Genomic DNA, 5,948 nt, shown 5'->3' on the forward strand with positions numbered 1-5,948 from the left:
GGCACAGAATAGACATTTACTAGTAACAAATAATTATTAGTAAAACTGGTTGAATTAATGAATACTTATTTACCTGAGGGATTGTCATGAAGAATATATAAGGTAATATAAACAAAGTAAATGTTACAATACCTGACTTATCACAGTTGCTCATAAATATTAGTTTTCTTCCCTTCCTTTTCCTGGTGTTGAGACACAGACCATTTAGTGTACCTGATGCTTTGTCCACCATTTCTCACCCTGAGTCTTCTTTATTCAAATCCTTCCAGAATTCTCTATAAGAAATCTTCGATGATTAATCCCTTAGATCCAAAATCGGCTTCACTGTGTGTGCCATAGCACGGTGCTAGAATACCTTGCTCTTCTTTGAATGTCCCTATGTGGTTTTTCATATTTGCTTGTCCTCTCTCCTGCTAAGGTCTCATTTCCTACAGTGTCTACTACTGCGTATGACACAATGCACATTCATTAAATGGGATAATGATTCTCAGACTTAAAAAAATGTACCTGCTTGGAACAAATTGGAATCTTCCCTTCCCTGGGTTAAAGAGAAGTTCATATCTACGTAGTTGTGCTCTTCATATCCACACCACCACCACCCCCGGCAGATTTTACTAGGACCCAATGGGGACATTCACCCATGGGGGGTTGTGAGGTTGAAAATCAAATGTGATGGTCACTTGTGGTGGAATCGCACATTCTGGCTGTGCTGAATGAAAGGGAGCCGGGGGCCAGGTTGGCTGGTAGCTGCAAGGCCTGACTTCACTGCTGGTTGCATCTGCACTGGAAGTGGGGGTGGGGTGGGGGGCGGCAAGGAGTGAAGAGGCTGGATTTGGAGCTTGGGGATGCATGGGGTGCAGGGAGGATGAGTCAGAGAAGCCAGTCTGCTGGTTAGCACGTTCCATTTGCTTTCGCAAGGCCAGGGCACCCACCACCAGGCTGGACACACCCTGTCTGGGTGGGATGAAAGTGGCTGTGCATGGCTTAGGGCTGTGGCTGGCTGACAAGGGCTGCACTGCAGGAAATGCTGAAGGTGCTCTGAGCTGCTGACTAGGACTATAGGAGAGTTGAGTGGGTCCAGAGTGAGGTAGGAGCTGAGTAGGCCCATAGGCACTGCCTGGGCTGCTTTGGCATTGCCTGTGCTCTGAGTTCCCTGTGAAAGCCGCTGGGTCCACAGAATGCCGGGTGGTAAGCACTTGGAGTGGGGACATCTGTTTGGCTCCATCAGTGCCATGCGGGTGCCTGCGGGGCAACTGAGTGCTCCGGGGCGCCCCTACACGCTGAGGAAATGAGTTCCTGTGTGTCTGCAGCTGAGGTCAGAGTGGTCAGACCACTCTGCTCTTTTCACCTCTTCATCTACAACTTTTTCTTCCTCATCTACAACTTTCTTCAGCTGCAAGAAAAGCAGGTGCTTCTCTTCCTATAGGGCCCAGAGCTTCTCTTGCAACTTCTGGATTCGTTCCTTGGTCTCTGCTAGTGACAGCCTCTCTTCCCTCTCCTTTTTCGTCCCTCTCTCCTGTGCTTCCTTCATCTTCTCTTTCCTCACCTTGTCCATCTCTTCTTTCTCTTGCTGTTTGTGCTCCAGCTCCATGGTGATGTGCAACGCTTGGGGCGCTCCAGGAGCCCAGGCCAGGTGCTGCCTGCAGGGCCACGTGTCCAGCCCCTGCCCCCAGGCCCAGCCACCGGAGGAGGAGTCTGCAGCCTGGGCATTCCTGCTCCTTCCAAGCCAGCCTGGCCTCCAGACCTTCCCTCCCAATATCCATTGATTTTTAGAGAGAGTGGAAGGGAGGGAGGAAGAGAGAGAGAGAGAGAGAGAGAGAAGAGAGAGAGAGAGAGAGAAGCATTGATTTGATAGAGACACATGGATTGATTGCCTCCCACAGGATCCTGACCAGGACTGGGGATTGAGCCTGCAATCAAGGTATGTGCCCTTGACTGGAATCAAACCAGGGACCCTTCAGACCACAGGCTGACGCTCTATCCACTGAGCCAAACCTTGAGGGCAGAAAACTTAGTATTAAAAACTTGTTCCTAAGCATAATGGGTATTGCAATAGCAGTTCATTGTGCTTTTAATCTGCATTTTATTGAGGTTTAATTGGCATTTCTCTAATAACTAGTGAATTTGAACATCTTTCCATGTGTTTATTAGCTGTTTGAGTTTCCATTCTGTGAAGTCTCCCATCTTGTGATTTGTACTTAATTTTGTCTATGGAATTTTTATACATTTAATTTTTTTAACATTGGAGATTTTTTTTCTCATCTTGTTCATACACCCAAAATTTCGACTTTCTTCAATATTTTCAAATCTTATATGTATAGAAACCCAAGTATTTAGTAGGCAAGAAGCACCCTAGTCTTTGGAGCCTATACATTTTAGAAAGTGCTCAGTTTTAAGATTTAAAACGAAATCTTCTGCATAGCACAATTTTTCAATTTAGATAGATGTCAGATAAATAATGTAGATTTTATCAAGTGTATTTGGTTTCCATTTACTCACCACAAGGATAGACAATGTGTGCAGTATGCCATAGAAAACAAAATAGGGGAGATTGAAGCCTGATTTGGAGAAATTATGGAGAGATTTTTTGGAAAAACACACACACAAAAACAACAACACAAATATTCCATTATTTGCTTTAATTTTTTTATTGCAGCTCTGTAAATCCCCCCATCTGCCCCATATTTCATTAAATTTTGCTACACAGCACTCTGATGTGAATGAAGGATAAAAACGGACTTCTATAGCTAAGCTAACATGATGTAGAACAGGAAAAGCATGAATGACTCTTTAGGTCATCATCACCTGGATCAGTTTAGGGGAGAAACAGAGTTTAGGGTCAGAAGTGACCACGAGAACACTGGACCTGAGGAGCTTCACAGAAATGGAAATTGGGCTTTCTACATACCATTTCCATGGATTTAAGATTATCCTATATAATAAAAGGCTAATGTGCTAAGTGTCTGACCATTCGACCATTCCACCAGTCACTATGATGTGCACTGACCACCAGGGGGCAGATGGCCGATGGGGACCTGGGTGAGATTGGTCGGACATGCCTTGGAGCCCTCCCGTGGTCCTTCCCCGGCCCCAGTCTTGCACTGGTGGGGTCCCTTAGCCTAGCCTGCACACTCTTACAATCCGGGACCCCTTGGGGGATGTCAGAGAGCCAATTTTGGCGCTATCCCGCAGGCCAGGCCGAGGGACCCCACTGGTGAAAGAATCCATGCACCAAGCCTCTAGTTTTTATTATATTTGGAGGAACAGGGCAACTCCAGATTTGGTTCACTACATTTAGTTTTCCACACCCAAGATCAGAGAAGAGTTGAGATATCTAAGTAATGCGGCAGAGTAGTGGAGTGTTTTAATTCCATTCAAATAAAGATTTTTGTATGTTATTAGGCATCAAACCATTCCTTTCACCTCATCTTAGTATAAGCTGCTTTAATTAAGTTTTATGCCTAGACACACAGAAAGAAAAAAAACTTTAAAACTGATCATGGAGACCAAAATGTCAGTGAAAGGGAAAATTATAGTTAAAGGTGATAAGAAGAAATGAATTCTAAAACACTCCACCCCACACAACACAAATGAAATGTACATAATATTAGGGGAAGAACGGGATTGGAATCTGAGCTATTCTCCTTTAGATCTCGTGGGACAGGTAGATTCTACTAATCCTATCCTTTTCAAGCACAATATTCACTAAAATTTCAACTACCTCAATTTATATAACTCAACCTCAGTATTTCTCAAATCTGGTTTTATTTTATTATTTTATTTTTAAAATATGTTTTTATTGATTTCAGAAAGAGGGAGAGAGAGATAGAAACATCAATGATGAGAGAGAATCATTGATTGACTGCCCCCCTGCATGCCCCTATTGGGGATCGAGCCCACAACCCAGGCATGTGCCCTGACTGGGAATCGAACCATGACCTTCTGGTTCATAGTTCAATGCTCAACCACTGAGACACATGGGCCAGGCATCAAATCTGGTTTTATTTTAGAACCACATAGGACTTCTTTAAAAATAAAAATAGCTAGGCCCTATTACATATCAATTAAATAATTTCCTCTGGGTCATATGCATTAGTATTTTTCAAACTTCCTAGATGATTGTAATATGAAGAGTTAACAATTAACAACCTAAGTCTGCCAGGCTGAGCAAACCTGGGCAGGGAAATAAGCATTCTAGAAATTTCTCTGCATTTGGATATTTTGTAGACTTTGTGCACAAACCACCTTCCTGGAGCAGAGCTCACTGGTGGCAGTAAACATTTGCTTGCAGGTTCCATAGTTAAAGTGAAATAAATTAATTTAGAGAAGTGTTTCTAAAACTTGGGTTTTCTAAAGAAACATCTAAAGAGCTTGTTAAAAACACATTAAGGGGTCTACCCAGAATCTACTAAATCAAAATCTTTAGGGATCTTCAAGAGAGGAGTCCTGAACTTGCATTTATAACAAATATCCTAGGTAAATCTCATGGTGAGGCAAATTTGCTAAACACTGCTTTAGAAGAATCACTATTATAATTAGGATATTGGACTATCAATGCCACTTGTCTTCCCAAGAGGGCATCCTATTATCTCCTAGGTATATGGGCTCAGTCTACCCTCCCTAATATCTGGCAATTTTTTGAGGTGAAGCTAAGACAGATATACAGTCAAAAGGCAAGTGGGATGCTACCTTCTGTTTAGGGTTTAGCAATATTTTCAGGGCTGTGATAACAAATATGATTAATTCCTCTTTGGGCACCTATTCCAAAGAGATAGACCAAGCTGGTTTCATTTGTAAACACAACTGAAAAACGTACACATGCACTGCACTGTCTGTATCAATTAATAGTTGAAAACAGCAGTGGGCTAACCCCAACAATAACCAATTTTTCCTAATTCCTCACAATTGAAGTGGGGTCATTTGCATAGTCACACAACCAGATATCTTCCTTGAATGCTAATGACTTAAATGAGTCTAATTTCAAATAAATATATGAGACCTGAGCTAGTGGAGAAATGATGCTGAACCCCCAGTTGGGAGTCATCCCCTGCATGAGTAACTATATCTGGCCAATGGGGAGACTCACCTGGCATCAGTTTTAAATATACAGATCCCTGAGCTATGAAAGAATAAACAAAACTCAACAGCAACAACAGCAATGAAACTAAAAGTAAGAAGGCAAAATGATATTACAAATTTATTATAGAAATTTCCAAGCACATGCGAAGTTTGAGAAACTAGAATATTAAACCAAGTCCTAAGATCATTGTCCACTTTTAAAAAATTTATTTGTTTACTTATTTAGTTAGTTCATTAGTTAGTTAGTTAGTTAATCTTCACCCAAGGATATTTTTCCATTGATTTTTCAGAGACAGTGGAAGGGAGGGGGAGAGACAGAGAGAGAGAAACATTGATGTGAGAGAGACACATCGATTGGCTGCCTCCTGCATGCTTCCCCACTGGGGGTGGGGATGGAGCTCGCAACTGAGACAAGTGCCCTTGACCCTTGACCTGAATCAAACCTGAGACCCTTCAATTCGTGGGCTGATGCTGTATCCACTGAGCCAAATTTGTCCACTTTTTTATCTCCAAAATTTTAGGAAGTAGAAATTTTAAAAATAAATACCAGACATTATGTCATTTTACATGTATATGCTTTATTATATATATTTAAATGATAAAGATCTTTTGATTTTTAACACAATGATTATGCTATTTTCATACCTAACTGATTTTACAATAATTTCTTAATGACATCTAATGATCAGACAGTATTCAAATGCTCTGACTTTCTCAAAGATAATTTTTACAACTAGCTGTTTGTTTTTGTTTTCTTTTTAATTAGGTTCCAAACAAAATCTGCTTATCATGTTTGGCTCTTTTGTCCTGTAAGTCTCTTTTATTCTATAAGAGCCACACATCCCCACTTCCTTTTCCTCTTGAAATTG

The 5,948-nt window shown here is 41.5% G+C and overlaps 1 pseudogene; it reads right to left on the reverse strand.

Annotated features, from left to right (window-relative positions):
- Positions 1-676: 676 nt before the first annotated feature.
- Positions 677-5,093, reverse strand: LOC102240364 (annotated as a pseudogene).
- Between the last annotated feature and the right edge of the window lie 855 nt (positions 5,094-5,948).

Source organism: Myotis brandtii, unplaced genomic scaffold (assembly GCF_000412655.1).
Source record: "Myotis brandtii unplaced genomic scaffold, ASM41265v1 scaffold548, whole genome shotgun sequence".
NCBI lineage: Eukaryota > Metazoa > Chordata > Mammalia > Chiroptera > Vespertilionidae > Myotis > Myotis brandtii.